Source organism: Xiphophorus couchianus, chromosome 19, assembly GCF_001444195.1.
Source record: "Xiphophorus couchianus chromosome 19, X_couchianus-1.0, whole genome shotgun sequence".
NCBI lineage: Eukaryota > Metazoa > Chordata > Actinopteri > Cyprinodontiformes > Poeciliidae > Xiphophorus > Xiphophorus couchianus.
The window spans coordinates 6,480,517-6,507,146 of NC_040246.1; the positions used below are offsets into that span (position 1 = coordinate 6,480,517).

Below are 26,630 nucleotides of genomic sequence, written 5' to 3' on the forward strand. Positions count from 1 at the left end.
TGCTAAATATTCAGATAATTACTACAACATATCCACATATTCTCTTTTCCATCGATGCTGCGATGACAATGGACAATGGAGATTTGATATCTTTGGCAGCTGTCACAAAGATTTTATGACTATAAGGAAGTCATCATCCAGTTCCAAACATAAGGTCAAGGTCCCAATCAATGCACTTTTAAGTCAGAAGTGTCAGAATCTCTTATTTGACCAAACTCTTGGTACCTGATGTGAGGGAAAGCTGTGTGAACCGCTCCAGCAATTACATTTTACGATGTTCAAAGCAAAGCGCCAAGTTTATGAAGCAAGAAAACAAATGTTTCTGTATGTCTTGTCTGCACAATAATAACTGGACAAACACTGAAATAGCTGCATAAACATGCTAGCATATAAGTATAGCACTTCAGGTTATGAGACTTAAGTATATTCATGGGACTAATTTCAATGAAGTATTTCAAAGTGATTCATTGTTGGCAATCCCTAAGTATGAATGACTCATCGGTAAAGGTAAAAAATTATATTTAATAGAATTTAGACTTTCACTTCATGCAGTGTGTGAGTGCATTAAAAACAGTCTATGTTTGAGGGTCTACTTATGAGCAAGCGCAAGAGACAACGAGTGAGCATCTGAGAGTCACTTAACATGCATGACATGTTCTCCAGGAGGCAGACTGGTGTTGCTATAGAAACTGGTGTGAGTCATGAGCCTGGCAGTGAAGGCACATTTGATTGGCTGAGTGGAAACAGGAGGGACCACAAAGAGGGGGAGAGCAGAACAGAACAAGCTTATTACAGACCTATTTGGTGTTTCATTAAATATGACTTAAAGAGACCCATTGGAATCTCCTCTGCTGGTTAGAATTGTTTTCAAATATCTATAATGATGAACTCTGAAAGGTCAAATGAGCTTTGGACTATTAAGAACCGGAGGGTTTATCAAAACTCTGTTTAACCAAAATGCGAGCAGAGATTTAGAAAGGTTTTAAAGAGTTGCAATTGGTATAAACAGAACAAAAAACGTGGCACCGATTTATCTGAACAAAACAGATATGATCCTTATCAAAAAGGAAGCTTAGTGGTATCAATTTATTGATGCCATTAAATAATATTCAAAATAAACCCACATGTATAATTTTAATACCTGTATAAAAAGACCTGTATTGTGGCTACACCATCCAATTCAGCCCATTTATGCGTTTCTAAAATATTTCAACCTTGTTATTTTAATTACATACATGTTTATATGTGGTCAAGTTATGAAACTAAAATTTAACAATAAAAAATAACTAATAATTTTAGTGCATAACAGACCATCTATTGACCAGGGAGCTCTGTAGTCTAATCATGTACCCTGCCGTTGCGTCCACATCCAGATATATTTTAAAGATATTTCTTAAGGCTAATATTTTTTGAGGTCTTGCCATGGTAAGACCTCAGTACTTTCATTAAAAGTTAGAATACAATAAGTCAACCTAAATGGTAGAGTTCCAACTAATTTATTTTAAAAACACTGTCATTAAACGTACTTAACTTTATTAGCCAATAAATCAAAGAGTTGATACCAGAATGTGTTCACGCATGCTGTCGCGGAAACAAGTTATAACATTGACATAGCAAGAAATTTGTTATATCTTGCTGCTTTCACTATAGGCATCGAGAAAGAACTAAGAGAAGAAAGGCAGTTCTGGGAAAATCATAGAAAAGTATAATTATAAAACAAGCATAGACCAGTTAGTATGTCAAGGATTACCTATAATCTTCACACTGTTCCTACTGTTTCAGTTCTTTTAATGAGTTGGCTGAGTAAATGCAATTGTGGCTGCATTTTTCTGAGGCTGTACAAGCAAACTAAAATAATAAAAAATAAATCCAGCTGATGTGTCACACAACATCTTTCCACTAATTGGCTTTAAGATTTGCTTTTCCCCTATTTTTCAACAAGTAGTGCCGAAAAATTGTAACTTACGTTTAAGACGATTTTGAATAACCTCCGTCTTGGGGCAGAAACAATAACGCTGGTTCCCCCCTTGCCCAAAAAAATAAAACTTATAAACTAAACATAACAGACTTTCACAAATTTGAAAAAACACAAGATTTTGACTCCAAATAAAAATGCGCGGATGGGCTCGAATGATTTAACTATCTGCCAAAAGGCCGGTCTTTAATTTTAGCCTTTCATGTCTGCAGCAAATCAGACCACAAACACAACTCGTGTCTCTCCAGCTGGTAATAACTCAGCATCACTTGAGAAAGTGAAACATGGCAAGTGTGACAACAGGTTGCTCATACCTGTCACACTGATACTGCCTACATTTCCAAACTAGAGCAGAGCAAAGGAAACCCTAAAGAAAATCTAACTTTTCTCTAGTAAAATCTAATAATCCTATCATTAAGACAGGTGACAAACAAAAGCTTTACGAAATGTTTTGGTGGTTTTTCCTATGATTTTAAGTAGGGATGCACAATATATCGACACCGACATCGGTGTTGGCCAATATTTGTCATTTTTTAACATATTGGTATCGGGCCGATATAAACAACTGATAGTTATTTTAATCTATTTCAGGTTGTTTTTTCCCCCAAAGGTGTTGAAACAGTAGTGAAATATTTATATATATAATATTGATAAATATTGGTTATCAGTCTTATCAAAAATATTAATATTGGATATCGATATCGGCCCAAATTTTCATATTGGTGCATTGCTAATTTTAAGTGTGGATTTACTTATATGTGACAACACAATTGACTATACTTTCTATGATTTTATTATTTACTTACAGTTCGTGCTGAGTGATTTTGTAAAAATCAGCTAGCATCACATAAAATAGGCCACACGACTTTCTGCTGCAGCCAGTCGGCCTCTTCTTCTTACAGCCTTAACCTGTACTGCATCAGCTATAATTGGCTGTTATCTCTTGAGACATGGTGTGATGTGCGCAGAGGGCTATTACTGTATTTTGTGGGAGTGCAGAGGGAAAAAAAGAACAAGAGTGGATTCTTTAACTAACGATATGAGGGGAAAAAAGAGTCAAGAAGTGGTTCTCACATTCTGTGTATGTCTTATGTATTGCCATTAATGCAAACCATGCAGAGTCGCACGCTATTTCTATCTTCAGAGTCAACAGAGCAGCATAATTATGAGAACAGAACAGTAGTTTGAAGTCCTTGAGGATGCAGATGCTTGCTTCAATAACTCTGTCTGAAGAATAAGTACACGAGGAAGTGACTAAATAAGGTCAACATTACAGGAACTGAAATGGTGATGCCATAAAAGCAAAGTAAAGAATGGAGATGCACAGAAAAGATGGTTGGTGATGACTGCAATTGGACGATATTCAGCCTGACTGTCACTGATAACCAGCCGCTTGGTCGAGGTCTTCAATAATTTATAATGCATTGTGAAAAATTTATCATAAAAATGTTGACTTATCAGAATGATAAGTTTCAATTGATGGTTTTTGAAAACTATAAAAACTATCAGAATTGTTATTTTTAATATTTTCTCCACTATTGGGTCCATTAAAGTGTTGACAAATATTGATTACATGATTAAAATGCAATTACTGTATGCAGTTTAGAGATAAGAATCACACTTCTTTAATTAAGAAGACGACCCTTATTACCAAAACCAAAACATACCAAAACATATGGTGTGTTTTTCACGCATTGCTTGTTGTGTTATGATTGCTGTGACATGCAATCGAAGTTGTTCAGTTGCCCAGACAGACTGGACAGAAGTAATACTGTTCTTAAAATTAAATTAATAGTTATGACAATAGTAGCACAAAATATTAAGTTAAAATGTTAGGTCCTTAACTTGAAAGGTGTGGTTACTTCACGCTGCGAGACAGTGAGTGAGAGCAAGACTTTCTGTAGATAACAGCAAGCAGAATAGCACAAGAACATCACTCCGTTATTTGAGTTTTCGATTGCTCAGGGAAACCGCAAGGCAACGGGACAAACATGCATACAGACCCACATAATTTAGGGCTGTTAGTTTTTTATTTTCAAAAACAGCTACTAGTATTTAGCTTTAGTATTGTAGTATTTTGCAGACGAGGCTTTTATTGTGACAAAACTCTGTAATTTATGGTTCATATACTTTTCTCTCTGAATAAACTTGAAAACCCCTTAAGTTAACACAGCGTCTTCGTTAGCACACTTCCTTTGAGGAACATGAATTGTGTAAGCTCAGTAAAACGAGATTAAATTTCCTCACACCTCAGGTTGCAAATATGTGCTAAAACACACACTTTACATATTTTTAGAACCTTTTACTTCGCTTCATCCATTGTGTTTGAGTCACACTATCATATCTATCTGTTAATTTTATAGTGAAGAGTGAATGTGTGCAGGTAATTCCTTATTTTAATGCATTAAACAAGTCCAATATAGTATGTTTAAAAATAATACAGTAACAGGCAGATATGGAGAAAGCACATTATGCAATTAAGTTTCATTGTTGTTTTATGCGCCCCTTTAATTCTTCATCTTAGTGCCTTATTTTTAATATGATTTTAAGAGACTGTCAGATTAGGAGTCATTGCTCTATAGGGAATTCAAACAGAGCTGTTTTTGTAACACAAGCCACATTTAATCGCTTATTTAAGATGCTAAAAACATCTAAAAAGGTGAACTCTGTCATATTTTGTCTTTTAAAATTGGATACCAGCTTACACAGGAACTGCTCTGTCATACATAGCAGTGGGACATTGCCTCTGCTCCTGATATAAATAATAAATGACTTCTAGAACATGTTTTTTGAATGATACTTTTGTATGTTCTTGTGTTATAATTCCTACAGAGACACCAGGACTAGCCAAAAATGGATGTGAACATGTCGAGGGGAAAAAATCATGGAAAATGTTATTTCTAGTAAGGAAATTTATTAGGTCATTGTAATAAAGAGAGGACTTTTGGTAAAATATTTTGTACACTGATGAGGCAAAGGCAGAACATTTTTTGGATTCCTGTAACATTTTATAGAAAGAAAATTATGTCTACAGTCAAACATGGTGGTGGCTGCATTGCTGCCTCAGAACCTGGACGACTTGGAAACTTCTCTCAACCATGAAACCCTGAAGAGTAGAGTTCAGTTTGTTTCATCTTCCTAAGTTGAGTTATGTTATTGGGAAAGACACCAGCAAGCCCACCTCTGGATGGCTCAAAGTAAACTACATGAAGGCTTAGGAGTCCAAGTCAAAGCTAGATATTTAATTCAACAGAGATGCAGTGGAGGACCCGAGGCATCCTGTTCACATTGGAAATCTTCCAATGTTAGTAAAAACAATGCTGCGAAGAAAAGTGGGACAAAATCTCTACCCAGTGGTGTAAAAGACACATTACCAGTTATTGAAAATGTTTTATGGTAGTTGTTGCTCTCCTTAAGAAATGAAATAATCATTTCAAACTTACACTTTGTGTTTCCTCAAATTATCTTTCAAATTAGAATTTGTTTGGATAGCTGAAACATTTAATAGTGATAACAAAAAATGTAAAAGCAGAAGAAGGGTGTTTACTTTACACTGTAGATATGAACTAAGGAGGGATGAGACTGGCCACATGACAAAACCAGCTTAAGTTTCCTTTACAGTCTCGTTTCTACTCCATGCTAGTAGAGACGAGACTTGCCAAGCAGATGCTAGATCAATCTCAAGCTAAGGGGCATTACCTTGATACTTTAGTGTGATTTGAGATATGAGGCATGCAAACCTGGCTGCACAAATTGACACCTATCACCTTAGATGTTGGTTTCCACAGCAACAAACTCTCTACATTTCTCAAACAGTAATTTCAGCTCACCAGGAATTGAACACTTATAAATCCCCCCCCCCTCCTAAAAACACATTTATCCAGACAGTTCAAGCTTTGGGAGAATTTGACCCACATCAGCCTCAGCCGTTATCTGTAACTGTAAACCTCGCTCTGCATCTGCTCTCACCTACCAGACTGTGAACTGTCTGCAATGCACTGTTAACAACACACTAGGCAGCGTGAAGATGCAGCAAGAGAGAGAGAGAAAAAAGTGTCAGGATCGAGTGCATCGGCGAGCAAGAGATTTGCTACTATAGATTAATGCTGCCGTGTCAAAGGTAAACACAGGCAGGTCAAGAAATACTTTAGCCTGGGTGGATTTAAAAGGATTTAATTGAGTTGAATCTTTGTGGAGCGTCTGGATTGAGGGATCATCCCATTAGTGGAGAGTGAGAGCGTTCACCCTCAGATTGCTCGTTAACAGTATATGTAACAACTTATGTAACAGTTTATTGTTACTGTGAAATGCATTATGATTCGTGATAAACACTGCTGGATGATGTTTGCAAATCATAAAAAAATAGTATTTTGCAAAGTGTGAATTTTAGTATTTGTTCCACTGATTAGAGCAGCTATCAAAATAAATAGATACATTAAAAAAATCAATATTGTTTGGATAAGATGGTTTTAAAGTTTTTAAAATGGATATAGGATTTCTAAAACAAACAGGAAAAATATTTTCCCAAAAGCTTAGTCAGCTTACAATTTACTGGAACCATAACGAAACATGCTATGACTTGCCTTATCAAAGAGTCCTATCAAAACAGATGCAGTATTGGCAAACCACTTCAGCAATTTCACTACATGAGAAAATCCTCAGAAGATTTGAGGAGTGTCCTTTTCAAATATTTTTGCAAATAAATGATCAAACTATGTATATTTTTTTAGAAGAAGAATTGTGAGTAAATTACTGCTACTTTTACAAAAAGTAAAAACTCAGTTAACTCTAGATTGGACGAAAGGTGGCTAAGCTGCAAAAACGAGTCCCGATATTTTGGGGACAAAAACGACTCACACAGAACATTATGTTATATTGAATCAAACGTAGTATTATTTATTCAATTTGAGATACTTTGCTTTTTAACAGTAGCTTAAACATACAATTAAAAGTTAATTGCAGATAAAAATTCAAAGGACTCTGAAGCAGCTTCTTTATTTCCGAATCAGAAGTGCAGACACTTGACTAAACAGTAATTTGTAACAACACAATGCTTTGACGCAAAGTCTGAGAGTTAGTACAAAATGGAATGACAAAGCATGGGTAGAAAACTTAACGCCTGCACCACTTACAGCTGCAATCACAGTTGTCCTGTTTCTCATTACATCCATCTGGCCTGAACCAGAATCCAGACAGTTCGGTCTAAAAACATTTGTAGCACTGTAATAAAGTGCTACAAATGCACTACTCAATAACAATTTGAGTAGTGCTGCAAATAAACAAAACAAAGCAAATGTCCTGATTGAATGTGGTAGTGATTTTCACTACCACATATGTATGAGCAGATACTGCAACCAGCACCGACGTTTGTCATTTCACACCCATCCACCACCTTGTTATATGCAGTTTAATGTGATCGTGTCACTTTGCCAAGCTCTATACGAGACGAGTCTTGGGATTTAAGGAGGATTTCACTGACAGGCAGCAGGAACACGTCCATGTGTGCCTCGGTAGAAAACGAGCAAAATCAGATGGCGATTTAGAATTTGTTTAAAGCAAATGTATTACCCAGTGTACTTAAAGCATCAAGGTCACAAGAGAAGAGTTGAGAGCCGCAGTAAAATAAAATCTCTCACTGACAAGCGTTGCAGGAAAGACTTAAACCTGAAAGCAAATCAGTAGTTCTGCTTGACACCCTGTACTTTAATAACTCAGTCTAACTGGACAGTATATGCAGTTCTGAATATAATAAAACTAGAACAGTTCGATCTTTCTGTCTGACATCATTGCTCTTATGGCTGAAATCTGATACAGATAAAAAAAACAACTAAAGGTGATACGCTAAATGTAACTATCCAGGTTCAAAACTATATTAATTGAGCAAAAGAGAGTCCTATAAATCTTATGCATAACAGAATATATTTTTTGCTATTCATAATCAAAGCCAGTTAGTTTATCTAACTGGCTGCAGCCACAAAAACCTGCAGCCACAATCAGATAAGAAAGTCTGTCCTCTTTATCCTGAAGTTCTTTCAATATATCTCATTGTGGGGAAAAAAAGAAGAAAAGAATCAGATTTTGAAAATGGATCACTAGACAAAGCCAAGAAACAGAAAACTGTCTAGTTTTAATCACTGGTCAATTTTAATTAACTTAAAATAAACATTTAATTGTAGAATTTTTTTTATCTCTTGAAATTATCTTAAAATTTTTAAGTCTCTTCGGTCGTAAATCTGTTGCATACAGTCAAGAGCCTCACCAATGATAATGTTCCTCTTTGATCGATTTTTAAAAAAATAAAATACTGTCCATTTTTTGTTTGGGGGCGGTGGGTTACCAAAATCAGTGATTTTGGTTTAAGTTGTTATAAATTACAATTTTACTTAGATATTTTTCTCCTAATATATTTTTTCACAAGTGTTGATAAAACAATATACTATTTGCCAATCCACATGCCAGTTGGTCGATGAATTGCTACTAATACTAATTCATTAAAGTTGTGTGAATTCAAGCATGGAACCATCAATGATATGTTGAACACTGGCCTTTGACCGGAACTTCACATTTTCCTAACTTAAATTTAAAAATAGAAAAAAATCAGTGAATCTGTTCTATTTATGCCTGTCAAATTTGTCTTATATTCGTCTTATTTTGCTAAGTGCTAAAATAACTGCAGCATACTCTGAAACTCAATAGGAAGTTGAGTTGAATAAATTTCAGTAATAATCAAAATACTTGACATCAGGGTTTCCCCCAGTGTATTATAAGCCTGGCGGGCCACCAGGCTACGCGTTGCCTCTTTTTTTTTGTCTTTTTAAAATGTTTGCATTTTATAGTTGGTGTTCAGGTATTAATCTTCCAATCTTTTGATAACACAAGTGATATTTTCAAATTTCCTGTCAACTTTAAACATTTTTTAACTCAAAAACATGGCGAGCCACTGGATGAATGACTACCCTAGCATTCAACCACCAGACTTAGCAAGTTTTCTGGGGAAAATCTTGTGAAATTGTGACTTTTTTTTTTTTTTACATAACTGAGCAGCCATAGTGTCAGAATCCGCTTCTATTTTAAATTCTTTTCACTGCAATGGCCTTTGACTGGTTAATTTACCGACTGCTGAGTCCTGAGTTCAACAATTTTGTCCACCAATCTCTCTGTGTGCATCACAAAAAACTGCAGCAAGCAGTACGAACCTGGCTAATGTCATTCCACAAAGTAAACATTTACTTCCTCTTATGTGCAACGCATCGACTTTAGTTCATATTCCAGCCAGCCAGTTGGACAAGGTGTAACATTTTAGTCAAAGGAAATAAGTCAACAGAATAGAGAATAGAGATCTAAGCCAGATACTCTGCACCTGTGAGGAATACCGCATGGGAAATACACCATCATTGAGGGTTTTTGTGGAAAAGGGGGGACCGAAACAGAGCACAACAGCAGGCAGGAAGCTAAGGAACGAGTACACACGGTTCAAACAACCCCGCTACGAAAAAAGTGAAATTTTTGATGATGAAAGTACAAATCATACAGCAATCAATAACTTTTAATACTATAATGTGGCAAAAAAAAACCCCAACAAACTCAGCTGCTTCCAAGCTCAACACTCTCTTGCTACAATTTTATGCTTTCAGACCTACTGGCAAAAAAATAATGTGTGGAAACACAGCTGTGTTAACGCAAATGATGGATTAAAACAATATCTGCCAGCTCTCCCAGAGTCGGAACGAATGGCCTGACACTCCACAGGAAGAGACATACTTCATAATACGTCACTTTTGGAAAATCCACATTTAACTCCCACTGGGACAGTTTGGTAGGACGAGGTACTCTGGTTTTTGATCAGGGGTTCTGATCAAAAACCCCTGATGTCTTCAGGATAAAGAGGACCCCTCAGTCTCTCCTCATATTTCAGGAGACTGAACTGACCCAAACAAATATTCATACCAATAGAAATGGAAACAGTGAGTAGGGGTGAGTTATATGAACTTGTATTTTATGGTGCTGTTATAAAGATAAAAATGGCAATAAAAAAAAACTATTTAATACTTCTTTGTGGCACAGACATTCATAGCGCCACAAACAAATACTGTTTAACTGCGCATAGTAACTGTATTTAGCCATATTTTAGAATTTACTGACATTTATAAATGCTGTTGTCGAACAAACAGTGGAGAAAATGGTAAAAATAATATTTTAGATAATCTTGTTTGTTTTTAAACATTAATTGATCTATCAAGAAAATTCAAGCTCTTACAAGAAATTGTTCACTATAAATGGTAAGTGATGCAATAAATACCCACTCCTAATAGAGTGTGGGGTTTTGCTGAGTGTTTTATAAGACTGGCAGCCCACCAGGCTTTACTTGTGCCCCCACCAGGCTAAGCATTGCTTATTTACTTAGGTATTTTTTAAATGTTTGCATTTTTTTAAAGACTTCATTGTTGGTGTTCATGTATTAATCTTCCAATCTTTCAACAGCAGATAATTATCAAGTGATATTTTCAAATTTTCCGTCAACTTTAAACATTTTTTAACTAAAAACACGATGGGCCGCTGGATGAATGACTGCCCAGCACCCAACCACTGGGCTTAGCAAGTTTTCTTGGGGAAACCTTGCGAGTGCGATGCAAAGTTTTCTGGAAACTAGAACATTTAAATCAATTCTTGTTAAGATTTCTGTAATAACGGATAAAGGCTAACGTTTTGCACGGCTTGCATTGGATGGCCTTTCTTCATCAAATTTGAGTTGCCCCAAGTTTTTCCACAGTTCTGTTATTATTCTTATATAATTAGGACTGTAACGATACATTCAAAAATCTAAATCAGGTTGGGCCACTTTAGGAATTCAAATGTTTAACCAGAAACTTTTCTAAAATGTTTATTTCCTACACAGAAATGCTAAGAATAGCTGCAACAGAATCAATAGTGCATTTCAATTTTGCTTACTTTATGAATAGGCCACAAAAACAAAGCAAATAAATGATTATTTTATAGCAAAAATTTTAGACTAACACCATTAAAAACTATTTGACCAAGTGAAATGAGGATACACAAAGGAGAACTGACCTAGAGTCAAGTGAAACTGGTTTATACTATTAATTATTAGTGTACAAGTACTCCCATCCAAGAGGTAGGAATTTCACAATAGTATTCCACAATACTAAAAAAAATAAAACATCATAAATTTTTTAGACCTTTAAAAGCCCCCCACAATTGAAGCTGACCACAGTGACTTGCAGTAACTGGGTCCCACTGCGGTCCAGTTATGAGCTGAATCATCAAGACAAATGGGTGAATTTTATCGCGTCTGCATCCTCTTTACACATGGAGACCGAACAGCCTTGGGGTCCCAACTGTAGACGCCTGGTTTAACCAGATTACGATTATGTCACACAGGAGATTACCCGTTTGACACGGAAAGGCTGTCAGACACACAGCCGCGTGGCTGTGTGCTCACACAAAACACACAGATCCATCTGCTACAGCCACAAACTACTGTCTACTCATTTTCGGCAGCACACAATGTTAGCAGAGCAGAGGGGAGGTGGATGAAGGCTGATGAAAATCTGCTAGGGAAAAAAAAAACATTTTAAGAGTCATCTCAGAATAAAACACGGATCGCAAAACTCTTACAAAACAGATTAAAAGAAAGTAGGTACAGGACGGAAAACTTATCAAAATGATAGAAGACGGGATGCAGCGGGATGTAAACAGATCTAGGGGTTAACTCATGAAAAGCCTAACAGTAAGGCAAATGAGGAAGAAGCAGCCAGAAAGCCAATGGAGTAGAAAGACAATAATTCCCTCTTCTCTCATCGGTTTTCTGGCTCTCTGTCACCTTGGCCCAATTTTCAATCTTCTTCATGACAACTTCTAACCGAACGTGAGAAACAAGCAAGATGGGAGCACAAACACAAAAACACACAGACTGACACATGCTCGCTGCGAAAGCCATTTAAACCCTCACACCATTATTACTTTCCAATCATCTGACGGAATGTGGACTATTTCACTGGAGCGGGACAAGCCTGCTAATGTGAGCAGGCAGATGTCGAGAGGGGGGGGGGAGATACCATTGACTGGCAATAATGTTCTGGCAGCGAAACGGGGGGGGGGGGGGGGGGGGGGGGGAGCACTACTCTGTTACAGAGTGCAGTTATAAAAATTACAAGATGAGGTTAAAGGACTGCTGATTAAAAAAAAGGTCTAAGAAGTAAAAAGCATCTCAGCCTGAGGACCATTTGAAGTAAAAAGAAAATGAATGAGAGGCAAATGCTGTCAAGATACATTTAAAAATCTTAAAACAGATTCTCATGATCTGTATTATCTTCATTAGTGGTGGAACAAGAGATCAAGTTGTGACTGGCCAGTCAAGAAACAAGAGTTACTATATGACATGTTTTGACCCATAGGTGGAAGTGAAACGGCTGATCTTTTCTGCCACTGTGCTAAGCTTATCAAGCTGGCGAATCTAAAGATTCCCCTCCAGCTGGGGTTGATAATGACAAAGTTCATTCCAACTATTAACACAAAGGGTCTGCTGCCATCGAGAGTCGCAGGGAATCGTGTTTTGAACAGTTTCACAGCCTTTTAACATAACATCCCACCTCGACACTTCACAGAAATGACGATCAACACGCACTGCTGCAAGACCAAATTGGTTTTTCCAAATTACACAGTTGTGGTAGGAAGTTTATATGCTTGAAGGAACACACACAGACTAATGATTAAAGTGGCAAAATTATATGCTAATAAAAAGTCCCAACTCAAATTTGTGATTGTGTCTTGTCTAAAAGCAATAAAACCTTGTTTTACTGGGCCTGTTCTCTCTCTACCACACCGTGATGTCACATTTTCCCCTAAAGTATAAACTCAAACAAAATATTTTAAATTGTGTTATCTATAGGCCCTATTAAGTAAATGAAATTGGCTAAATCTGCTACTGAAAGGTCAAAGCTTTAGATTAAGGTTGAATAATCTGAGCAACTCAAATAACTGTGCTTAGACATGGCTTTTGACCAAATGTATAGTTTCCTATGTGGGTTTTCCTTACTATCATGAATTAGGTGGTTCCAAATCTTATATCTTATGTAAATCTTATTATATCTTAGATATTATATTAATCTGTATTAATGCTGTCAAATAGCACCGCATTCATGAGAAAAAAGTATTTGTAAGTTAAGCAGGAGATTTGCGTTTGTGGGCTGTAGTCATAAAAAACTTGTCAACATTTATCTGCCAATGCCAAGCAGCTTATTCTGCTATTGACTCTTGATTGGAGTTGTTTTTCCGATCAGCATTTGTTGAAAGTTGCTGCAATGTGGTTGTGTTGGTCACTCTGACACAAACGGCATAATCTATCTGATCGATGGGACTTAGGGCGCATTTCCTCCTCTCAATTTACCAAATCTGGGGTAGCCTCTGATAAATCGTGCTCTAAGCGACTGAGTGTTGACATCTCTAAGGACAGGGTTCACTACCAGAATGCGGAGAAACAGGACTACCAATACTTGAGGAATCTTATTAATATGTCTCCGAGATTGCCTCCAACGATGGCAAGCCTTGTTTTTTCCACTTAGGGAGATGGCACCCAACACCATCACACTGTGACACCGAAAGCTGTTTGGCACTGGCAGGGAGGACTTTGCAAGTTATGATGGGTGCAACCCACATACTCGACGGACGAATGCATTTTCTTTACAAATGTGGCAAGCATAAACAGACTTTAACTGTATAAGATCCACTGCCAAGAAGCGGACTTAAAAGAAATAATAAAACAAACACAAATGTCCGTCTTGCTAACATATATGAATACCTAATAAACATAATTCTTCATTACTAACATACTTGATTGCTGCAGTCTTAGTGCTCAGAGCTGATTTGATCCCATTTCTTCTTTATTTAGAAATATAGAAGTGAGATTTAAATGACATTTTGAGAGATGGAAAGTTGTTTTTTAAAACACAATATTAATTTTTCTCTACAAGCCAGAAGAACAAGACCTCCAAGAGTCAACTCCACAACTTGTGTTGTGCAATTAAGCAGTCTTTCAATGTGCTCATCATCATACATTTGCATTTGGATTATTACAAGCACGTAACTGCATTTAACATTCATTTACTGGATTCACACCTATATTTATTGAACTACAACAGTGCTCTCACCAGCCACTATGCATCATATAATTACATGAAGTGTCAAAAACGATCCTTACAACTAGATAAGTCATTGGAAGTAGAAAAAAAAAAGTCAATAAATTCAAACCATCTCTTCTCCACTTTTACAAAATCTTAATGGGATTTATGCAGTGCTGAAACATTTACCCTACCCCAAAAACTTGAAATCTTTAACTTCCCTAAAGTTTTTTTTTTCCAAATATATATATTTTTCTTTTTAATAACTATAGTACTGCTAAAGAAATCATGTAGCTCTGTGAGAGTTTGATCTACATCAACACTCTGCTGCACTATTTATCCTTTTGTATCCACTGTATTTTCTCTCCAGTAGCCTGAGAATTGACTTGGCACAAGCAAGTGAATCAATACTTAGTAAGACAAATAATACTGACTGGCAAGACAAACAGTACCACATCATAGGCCGTGGCTTGACACTGGTTGTTAACCTCCACTGTGTAAATGACATTTTCTGGATTTAAAGACCTGGTCAGGGGCCAAGTTTAGATCTGGATGCCATAAAGATGAAAAAACAAATTAAATTCCTACCAAGCCAACAAATGGATCTATTCATCTCTCAGGTGTGAAACCCTTGATTCTCTACAAGCAGAATATAAATCTCTGCCTTTAAACTTTAACACATCAAAAAGAGATTAAAAATGCATCATCATAGCCCTTCCTTTTATCGATTTAATACTGGACCGTGCTTTAGGTACCACAGGTAGAAATTCAAACTTTGCAATCAATGTTAAATCAAATCTCTTTCTCACAAACATAAAGGAAAACTCTCTTCATCAAGAGATTAGGAATATTACCAACGCAGAACAGATGCTAGTCTTTTTTGTACAATCTTAAAACTGATATTTTTGGTTTCATGTGCAACAATTTCAAACCATTATTGACTCCATGTGTATTACTGACTTACAATCATTGGCCAGTCATCTGTAGCACATTCTAGTTACCCCTATCATGTTGACAATTATGTAAAATCGACACATGAAGTTAATTATGCTTGTCGTTATTTCTTCTAAGTGGAGACGAACCAATCAGAGATTTTTGCAAAATATTTGATTTCCACTTTTTTATGAATTTATGACCTGTAAATAGTGATTTAATCAATTCAGATTTCTCCTAAACGTCCTAATTAACAGTATTCAAAATATTTCTTTCTACCAAAGTCGTTCTGAGAAGTCTAACACGTTCCATAACAGCGAGGATGAAAGCACAAAAAATAAATACTTCTTTATCTACTTTTCCAGGTAAAAACCAGCCTGAACTGGAAAAATAGGAAATGTTAAGGAAATTAAGAGCAGCTCCCTGTTGCAGCAGGCAGAATCAAAAGGCAATATGCCCGAGTGGAAAACACAGTTTGCTTTTAAATAGGTTCCTACAGCTTTTGTGCTTCATCTGAAAACACCTCACTGACAATGAAAACAGATAACTGGGGAGGTAGTGTTATCCCTGCAGTAACAACTTTTACAACAAAAAGTGCTGCTGTTGCTGCGACCTGCTAGTCTTTATATATGGTGTGTTGGCTGATCAGGGACTAGATTGTGTTTTTGAGGCCAGTTGAGCTGAAAACTGTCCAATTCCAGCCACCAGGAGCTCTTTTCTTCCCCTACTCTGTGGTCCAGATCTTAAGCTCTGCCCATTGTGGGTACATTTCCACAGCTGAAGGGTTTTCCTTACTAAGTCATGTCGGTTGGCGCTGACCACTGCAGAACAAAAACATCCCACATAAACTGACATTTAAGAGTTGAAGTAAAGGGGAATCCTTCAGTTGCTTCCTGTCATCCCGCTATGAAATGTCCACAGACAGAAAATCTTTACTACAGCAATATACTGCTGTTCTCCACCATGTGCTTGCAAGCTAATTAGACATCAGACAGTGGCAATAGAATCTGCAAAGAATTAGACCCAAATACGCAACCATTTTTCTTTAAAATCAACCCAAGACATATTTGGTGTTGACTCGACCACGTATTTCAAAAAATTACAAACCTCTTCCAACTAATGATGGGCTTTATACATTTAAATTTCACGGGCTTTCTTTTTATCTTGAACAGGAAAAGTACAGTGATAAGATTATGGTGACCAGCAAGACCAAAACTTTGGAAATGTATATGAACCTATAAATACTTAACTGTCTACTTACTCAGAAACTTATAAAATAGGATTCTCATTGCAGGCAAAAAGGGCAGAATAGACCATTGAGCTTTATATCAATATGAAAATTTGAGATGTTTATATTATCTGAAATTGCTCCACTGCACATAAACATCAGTTGTTGATATTGTCCCAGTTTTACCAATGGGGCTAATATCGAGACGATAAAAAAATGAATGTCACGTTAATATCGGCAGAAACCGATGTTAATGCTGATCTAAATTACGCTTCTGTTTGCCAATACTGTTAAGTATTTGATAAACACAAAAACAACACAGGGAAATCTCTTTACATCTATGGTAATTATGTTTAAAAAAATTTCTTTGGATAATGAAATTAATAGTTTTACATTTCAAATTAGAATCAGTTTGGTTTTCACAAGCAAACAGGTAAAAGCACCCTGCTTAACTTAGCAACCACAGAACCACACAGCGATACCGGCGAGAGCTCACACATCTGCAAAACTCACAAAGAGAAGAAACACCTTAAATTATTAGTGCTTCACTCGACAACTGAGGAGCAAGTCCTTTAGCAAGTACTCTGATTATTCAAGTTTTGCTTGAATAATGGTAATAACCGTGTTATCTGGTGCAATCGTGTAATCTGACCCATCATTATGTCAACACAACTGCCGTTTCTTGACAACAGGCAATTTTCCTTTTCAAGTGGGGCTGCCAATTTCTAACCCACACCCACTAATCTAAGTAATCTCTTACTATTCTCACATCGCTGGCTGTTTGACAAAAGAAATCACAGGGCTTAGTTCACCAAAACCACACAGTGCTGTTTGACATGCAAATAATCCTGTGGAAATAAGAAACAAATGTTTTGTGAAGAGAAGCTAGCACAAGTATGGTTATTAACTGATACAGTGCCATCAGTTTGTTTTTGTTTTTTTATAGTTTTATATGTATCTATTCAGCAGTATTTCTTTGGTTTTCTTTATAAGCCATCACCCTGTACTTTATCCTGCGCAGTGTGCTGTTCCCTCTCTCTTCAGCTCAGAGAATAAAAGTTTAAAACCCAAAGAAATAATCAGACTCTGTTGCCGTTCAAGACGACCTCACAATGCTGCAACAGCTCTAATCCACGGCTAATTACTCTTTAGATTTCAGAATCTATGACAACCTGCAAGGTTGCAACCACATGACATGCAACTGAAGCATCAGATAACACTGAGACACACACCACTAGTTTGCTCAAATCCAAAATGTACGCCTTTCAGAGTGCAAAGGAAACTAAGCAAGTGGACACATTCATCAACCCTCTAATACAATTCTATCCCCTGGAGTCTTTTAGCCTGACTCTCTATGCAGAATGTTGTAATGAGGTGGCTTTGCAGCAATATTGCTCATTTCTAGTCAACAGCTGATTACGGTACAGGAAACCACAGAGCAAGGAAAGCCCAGAGATGAAAGAATTACTTTAGCAAGCATTAAGTGATTGCATATTGGTACAAAAGAGGCAGCAGCGTTCTCTAAAAGCAAGTAATAGAAAGAATACATATTGTACTGCACCTCATGTTTCATGCATTCAAACTGTTTTAGTCTTAGATGGACTTGTTTTGTGTCTAACCTTAATTACAAAGTTGAAAGGCTTAGGATATGGTGATGATGGAAAAGAAGGACGTAAGATCTAGATTAACTAATCGATGCAGTAGACCCTTAGTTTTCATTGGAGGCAGCTAAAATGATTATAACTTCCTATTTTAATAGTTTAAACACCAAATATACCTTAATATGCATTAAGATGCACAGTGGAAACAATCTTATCATTACCACCAAAGCTAACATCCAATGTCTTCCTTATCTGGTTCCAGCCAATCAGCGACACGATGAAAAATGAATGCCGCTTCTGGATTGGCAGCTTTGAACATGCAAGCCAATAACGTGCCATGTACAATCACACTTAAGTATTTCAGCTTTCCAAACTGCATTTTCTGTCAAATATTTTAAAAATAAGTAAAAATAGTAATAAATTTATATATATAGACTGTATATTTCTGACCAGGAAAATGTTACACAAATAATTTGAAGTAATGTTTCACAGAAAAATCTACAAAAACAGAACCGTGAATAAAAAGAGTCCGCTGTGTAGTCATCAGAAAATATTTTAAAGAACAACACTTTATGCTTTCCAAATATCATGCAGCCCAGGTTTTTCCAATCAACTATAGTATATGTAGTTTATTGTCTTAATTAGTAGAAATCCTTGTAAGAAGTCAGCAGCAATTTAAATAAAAATGTTTCTTTCATGATGCAAAAGAGCAAACAAGCCAACACTTGCTTTAAATTTAATATTTTTTTAATGATCCAGCTCACAACCATAACTGGAAAGCTGGTTTCTCAACAGACTAAACAATGACTTGCACCACAGCCCTATTAAGTGCATATATTTATGATAATTCTGAAACATATTTTCTTTGATGATCAATTAAAGCAGATGGGGAAGGATGCCAAGAGCTCTTATTAAATTCTGGCCAAACTGTTTGCCACAGTCTGAGTGATTTAAAAAAAAAGTTTGAAGATAAAATTCTTGACTAAACATTATTAAAATCAAAAGGTTTATCACATAAAACTTTGCTGTAGTTCTTAGTTTCACTATTAGCCACACATCAATTCCTTTATGATTCAGAAGCATAGTGGGCAGCGCAGGTCATTTCGCCTTGTCATCTTTTTCTACTCTTGTACTTCAGATTGCCTGAGCAACAGGACGTTTCGTACCAACCATGAGTCATTTACCCACCAGCGGAGTAAGAGCCGAAATGAGACTTTCAACAACTTGCTAATAATGAAACACATAAAGTGAATTTGTGCTGTTCAGCAAGTTTGACGCTTGGAACGTTTATTATCATTTCTAAATACCTCATAAAAATCAGAGCGTCGGTGTGCGAGTTTGTAGTGACCTCGCCGTAGAGCAGGCCTTATCGACATCATCTGGCATTTCCTGTGACTTATGAGCAAATACTTCCAAACAGCACTTCTGACTTTTCAAAAGAAGTGAGTCAAAGAGGGTTTTGTTCCTGGCATACTTGCCATGTCGTTTGAATTTTTAAAACTATCAATGTTTCGATTTGTATTGATCAGGTAATTCACTGCAAGGAACGGGAAGACCTGGATGTTTGTTTATAGTTATTCCAGTTTGAGAAGATGAAAATGGCTAAAATGAACGGCAATCAAGAGTGACATGTGCGGAAAAGGTAGGTTGATTGTAATCAATGTCACTGTATTTTGCAATGCTATCACAATTACATATTTTCCTTATGTTGTGAAGTGTCCATTTTGATGCAAATCATTATCTTTTTTTAAATTATATATCATCAAATAAACCCAACCTACTGTTTGCAAAGTTTTGCAAAAATGTTTTGGAAAATATCTTCAATTACTCTCATAAAACTATATTGAACATTAAGCCAATTCCTTATTCTTATGTCTAAATGAAGCATAACTGAAAGAGAATCCATTATAAACTGCTTTTGTATTTCTTAAATCAACATTTGACTCATGCATGAACAGACCAGTGATGACAGTATTTGTTTATCTTCTGTCATTTCTGTGACTGTGTTCACAGTCAACACAGGCTGGCCAAAGGAACAAGCAGGAAAGACTTCTTCTTTTAGCCAGCATGTTGAATCAAGGTCACCATTTGATACATTCTGACAAATGTCAACCCCATTACAAAAAACCCCCTGGGCTAAATCATTAGTCTATCATATACAGGCTCCAACATAAAAAATATATATATATATAAAAATCGGACATGAAACTCTCAGCTCAAAAGTCAGCCTCTATAAAGCAGATCATGTACTGTAGTCCATTCCACTCATTCAAATCTATAAACAACATTGCATCTCATTACAGTTAAGTACTGTTCATTAAGCAGCTTATCTTTGTGAGTTACTAAAGGGAAGCTGCCTCCATACAATCCCTTTAAAAACACATCTAATATATTCAAAGCAGGTTATTATTTAACATTACCCACTTCCTGATGTGTCTATTCTAATGAGTCTTGCCATGTGATTCTCGGTTGTTTATCAGCTCTCTGTGGAAATCCTCCGGGCACGCAGCCAAGCGACTTGGGAAACATTCACTATTTCTGTTACCTGTGCACTGTCCAAAGGTTTGAACACCAAGACGCTCTTCACACCAGCTACCTTTCATACGTTATGCACATAACATCTACTTCAAACTGTTCTGTTCAACAGCCTGAGGCAGAGACACGGTGGTGCACAACTAAACATTCTTCACTACATGCCATAAAACAGAGTCAACCACTGTGTGGGTATGACAGGAATGGTGCTGAAACCCAAACTAAATACATTTTTAAGTTGTGTCATTACAAGCCTGGGGAAAAAATAGAAAAAAACACTTTCTGGCACAACGGAGCTAACCCCCATCAGCTAGAAGAACATGTAAACTTTGCATCATGACACCAGCATAATTTTCATTTCCCCTGACCTCTGTGATCCACTGCCATGCTCTTTGGTGACACACCCAACTGAGATCCAAGGACCGGATCTCAACGTGAAAGTCTGGTCAGCCTCTTAGGCTTTGTGCTGTGCTATTTTAACTATTACGGAGTGGGAACAGGTCATTTCTCCCCTTCATCGTTTCATACATGTAACGTTTTGGTCGTTTTTGTACCAACCAGGGATCAATCCAATCCAGTTTATTTATAGATAGCCAACAGGTAGAACGTAGGGTTCACGGCATATCGGCAATGACATTGGTATTGGGCAATAATAGACTTTTTTTTTTTTACATATCGGTTTGATAAATAAAACTGGGCTTATATTTATTTCCATCTTGTTGTCGTTTGCTTCTGGAGGTGGAGTGAAAGAGGTTGGTCATGTGGTATTTGTTCATGTGACAGTGGCAGCAATGCAGCGCAGGATTGTGGGGAGTTTAACTGAAGAAGTGTGGTCAGCGGACGTTTTGTTCAAGGCATCAAAACAAACAAAAACAAAAACAAAAAAAAAATAATATATATATATATATATATACATATATATATATATATATATATATATATATATATGTGCGTGTATTTTTTTTTAATTTTTTTTTTACAATATTAGTAAATATCTGTTTTCAGCCATAACAGCAATATTAATATTGGGAAGCACTGATATTTCACATCAGTGCTTTCCCAGTAATATGTTTTCTATTAAATTCTTGTGAAATAACCAGAAATTTCACAAGAAATTAAATTCCTATGCATTTAATTTAAATTAAATGTATAGGAAATTTTAGTACTTGGCTATTATATGGCGCCATACGTTGTCCAAAGTATTGAATGATTAGGGAAAAAACATTCATCAAAAAATGCAAGTGTTTGTTTACTGAAAAAATAAGATAAAATGGAAGCAGGAAGTGATCATATAATTACATGAATGCCAGAAATGGGACATGTAGATTTAGAAAATCTATACAAAAACATCTAACGCATTGACAAGCTTAATTCTGGAGTTTCCACAACAAATAGATTGATTTTCCGAAACTAGAATTTTCTGGTGAAATTGTTTATATGCTGCCTTTTGTGCTTTATCAATGATTAAAACACATTGTTTGATTTATTAAGATATCCAGATCCAAATGAGTATGACATTATTCCAATGACACAATAAAGGATCCATAGCTGTTTCAGCTTATTTAGTGAAGTGTACCAACTTGTCTGAATTGAGTCATAGCCTACCTGAGGTTCTCTAGCATACACAGATGTAAATTAATGCACCATTTCAACAAAGGCAACTAAGCAAATTTGTAAAAAAAGAATTATTACAATTAACAGACACAAAAATGCTATTAGCAAACAAAAACCCATCATGACATGAGGATGATGTTTTAATAAAAAAATGGTTTACATAGGTTTGCATGCAAATCAACTTGGATTTCATGAATAAGAATTCAAAAGAAAAACTGTCCATAAAACTATTTTTATACTTTTGTTTTTTGCTTCTTTTTAGGTTTGGCAAGACCGCCAAACGTATAAGCTGAAAATACAGCACATGCGTCGCATTCAGCCTCAAAAGTGTGACAACAAAATCAGGTCATTGTCCGGAAGTTTTGGCACAGAAATTCATGATGATTTAAAGGTGTACATCACACAGATAAAAGTAAAAGAAAAATCTCTCTAAAGGACAAAATTAAAGATGTAGTGATGAGACGTCCGCAGGTTGCAGGAATTAGATGATCGCAAGTGATGCAAATAGACAGTACTGTAACTCTAGTGTTTCTTTAGCAAGACACGGTTTGCTAAAACATTTAACTGTTCAGAAAGCATAAAAATGTACTAGTGTCTGAATTAGCCAGTAACCATATCAGCCAATCAAAACTTTATACAACTAGTAACCAGAAATTTAGCATAGAAAATCTGCTAAAAAAAAAAAAAAATCAGAAAAAAGCAAACAACAAAAACAATATGTGCAACTTGTTCCACAGCCTAAATTAAGCGTGTTGTGTGCAGACTGAAGGAGGAATGCAAGACCAGTTGGCAGGCATACAGGTTGCAAACAGTAGTCCAGGAAAGCCTGCATGAGAAATCACATGGCTGACTGTAAACAAAGCAGTTATGCAACAATCTCAGATTCATGAAGCTGCCAGTAGGTACTCTCCTATCAACACTGCAAAGGCTGAGCTGAGCAGGGGTCAGTTGTGGAGGGAAGTCAGGACCAAAGCCCCATTAGGGGGGCTGGATGGTGGAGCCCATCCCCCCACTAATGTGACTCATGTTTCCCCGCTCAATGTTTGCCTGTTTCCCGCACGGAAGGGGGCGGGAAGGGGAAAGAGCGCCATAATAATCCTGCAAAACATGCAGGACTCCCAATTTGTAGTTTTTAGATGGAAACACCCACGTGCTTTTAGCTGATGTACAAACAGCAACATGTTTTATGATGTAGTATTAAAAGTCACCCAACTTGAAGGGAAGAAGGTGCACGAAAAAGTACTAACTATATGTGCGTGTGTGTATTTCTGTTTGCAAAAGCAACCTGCCTGTTGTATGATGACAACAGTGCCAACAACAGCGTGGCAAATAGCGTGGAAACTGACAATAAAGCTAATCACAACAAGGAGGAAGCCAGTACTCTACATTCATACAACGCTGGGTAAACGAGGAAAGGTGATGCTCTCAATCCTGCCTGCAAACAGCTAAAAAACACGTCACACTGCCCAGCTCTTTATTTGTTGACAAGACAAACTCATAACGCCGAGTGACAATTGGTGGCAATCACAGCAGCGCTGCTGCAAACACTCGCTCTTCTAACAAGTTGTCTGGCCCCCCAAAAAAAAAAAAAAAAAAAAAAAAAAAAAGAAAAAAAATTGCGGCTAGCTCGCAGGCTAATAGCCGCGCTAGGCTATATAATGTAACTGAGGGGAGAGAAAGCACATTCACCTCCGTTAGCCGCTAGCGCCCATCCCCCAACCGCCCAGCCTTCCCTGTCTGTGTCCACCATCTTTATTCCGTGCCCCGTCTCCGTTACCACCGCACAAAACACGACAAAACCACAAGACACTCACCTTTAACGACCATCGCCGGACCGGTTATTGCCTTCCGAAACGTGCAAACGATTTTAGTTTGAATATAGTTGGTATATTTATATTGAAAATTGGCCGTGCGAGCAGAACCGCGCCTTGAGATAAGAGCAGCAATCCTAAACCGCCATCTGGTGGTATTTTCCTCTCTGTGATGCAGCGGGAGCGGCGCAGGCTCAGACCGAGACACAGCTGCCCCCTGGCGGACACACCGTGCCGCGGCGGACACGCGCCTCCGGGGGGCGAGCCTGGGAAGGGAAAGCTGGAGCAGCTTGCTGGGAGGGGAGAGCTGAAGCTGACCCCGCCAGCAAAACAGTGACGTGGACGCGCAGAGGCGCAGAGACGCCCCCGTCTCTCATACTATTAAGCTATTTCAAACAGCTGTCAAGTAAAAAGAGTAGATACTAGGTTAATTAAGATTACATGAAAGCAATATTTACTCCTCAAATACTATGGACTCTGTATTACGATTTCGTATTCGATTTTTATGCGTATATGATAATGCAGCCGCAAAAACCAAGATACCTTGGCTAAAATAGATATGCAGCAAAATTTTGCCATGTCTATCTTGAACCACTCTTTATTCATTTTTCATGTCCTTCTTTTGTTCACAATGCAGTTTGTCATTTTATCTCCTTTGTTTTAATCTTTTTTATAACAATTTATCTCCTTTTGTGTAGCTATCCTTCATTGGCAACTTTTATTTTATTTTTAGGGATTTGCTTGTACCTACTAATGCTCTCTGTTCCATCCTAATGCATTTCACTTCATTGTAATATTTTTACGCTGTTTATTATCGCTTCTTGTTATGTGCTATTGTTATTTTATTAATATTTCATTATTAGTTTGAAATAAAAACATTTATGAAATGTTAGGATTGTTGTTTACTTTATAAGCTCATATGGTAATCATTATAGTAATCCCTTTCTTCTGCATATGCATTCTGCTTACATATATATTGAACATGTCTTAAAGATGCATCTTCTCTGACACCTTGGGGTCATTGGGGTCAGAATGATCTAGAAGATTTTATTTATTTTATGAATCTTGTTGATCTCAAAGTTAATATATATATTGTTACATGTATTGACAAAACAAAATAATACCAATAATAGCAGCAATTACTAGCTGTAGTTTTTTGCGTGTTTTTGTATTTTAGCGGCCCTTGTATAGATTATGTACTTATAAGGGTGAAAATAAGCTTAATCAATGCTTTATTATTTCACAAACCTTGTTGAAAGGTAATTTTAAACTGATTCTCTCTGAGACAACTTTCCTGCACAATAATGAAAAGACTTACACAAAAATATGGTTTTGAATATATTTGATAATATTGACAACAACAGCTGCGGATATGAAACAAAATCAAGTGTTTTGTTTGGGGTCTCTTATCCATTTTCAAAAAAAGACAGGCTATAACTGAAGAAAACAATATTCCAAGAGAGAGGTAAAGTTTGTGCATCGCACATGAATGGCAAGGAATATATGACATTTACCTCCACGGTTTGCACCGTGCCTTCTGCTCCCTCTCATCCTGAATCGGAAGAGACTGAAAAAAGAAGAAAAACAAGAGGCCTGGCAAAGCATCTTTGCCAGGCCTCTTGGCCAGGAGCTGAATGAGTTATAAACCCAATTATAAAGCCTGGATGTGCTCACATTACTCACCCCAGCAGCTCGCTCTGGCCTAATAGGAGGAGAGGCACAGAGGCAGACGGTTAAAGTAACATCTTCACTTAATTATATTACCCCAACCTCAGAGTCATTAAACAGGTATCAAAGTCCTGATTTAACTGCTTTTGATATGTGTGTTTTAAAAATAAAAAAAAGGCAGAGGAACTCTACGGGGTTAACATTTTTATCTCTATGCATTTGTAGATGGAATTAAACGTCTTGGGCGGATGGTTGCCTCTTGAAGACTCTGTTTGCTATAGCAACAGCACGTCTTGCATTTAAAACTAACAAAGCCTTGCTTCAGGAAAAAGAAACATACATTAATCTACATATATAGTTATCAGCCTGGTGTAGTTAGGCCATTTAAATGTGCTGGTTGGAATTTTGCCCCTTTTCCAGATTTTCTTAACAAGCACTTTTTGTGTTTCTTGTGAAACTCCAATCAGCACAATAAAAGTTTAAAAAGCTGTAATCGGATGTCTGTGTTTAAGGAAAGTTAATTAGTCTAATATGTCATGCACTGACATGTACTGTAATCACATGTCATGCAGAGCCTCATTAAAGGTCGCTTCAGTCTGATTTACAGACACCACCCACAATTTGTACGCTGCACTTAGGACCCTAACTGAAAGATAACATTTGTCATTTACCAACTCTCTCATTCCTTAGTTTTCTTGCTTGTCTTGTTTCTTTTTATTCACGCTAAGTTATTTTTCTAACTTCTATGACTTTAAAAGTTCATAACTATTATTTCTTCCATACTCAGAGCAATTGTAATTGTCGCCCGAAGGCTTTCTGAATGGGTAATTTCTTGTATAATATCTGGTTTTTCTGCTCTTTTCAGGTAAAGTCAGTGAAAAAGTAAATGTTGAAAGCAAGTGCATGGTGATGCAATCTACTGCAGCGGCTTCTATCTGCCTTTCTCAGTCTTTCTACTAAATTCTTAACAACCTGCTCATTCTTTTCCACACATTCTGCCGACAAATCATTTCAAATCTACAGCATTCTTGGCCTCATGCGCGCGTGCTCCGTTTTTGTTGCATAACCGACAGACGACTGACTCTGCTTGCCGCTGCCCCAGTTTTTGCAATTTTGATCGGATTCTGTGGT

The 26,630-nt window shown here is 36.9% G+C and overlaps 1 protein-coding gene across 1 annotated transcript in view; it reads right to left on the bottom strand.

The window, feature by feature from the left end:
• Positions 1-24,008, bottom strand: part of stag1a (STAG1 cohesin complex component a) — a 43,186-nt gene extending 19,178 nt beyond the window's left edge. The window contains exon 1 of the mRNA XM_028000036.1: positions 23,835-24,008. The gene's annotated coding sequence lies outside the window, so the exon portion shown is untranslated. The remainder of the gene's footprint in view (positions 1-23,834) is intronic.
• Between the last annotated feature and the right edge of the window lie 2,622 nt (positions 24,009-26,630).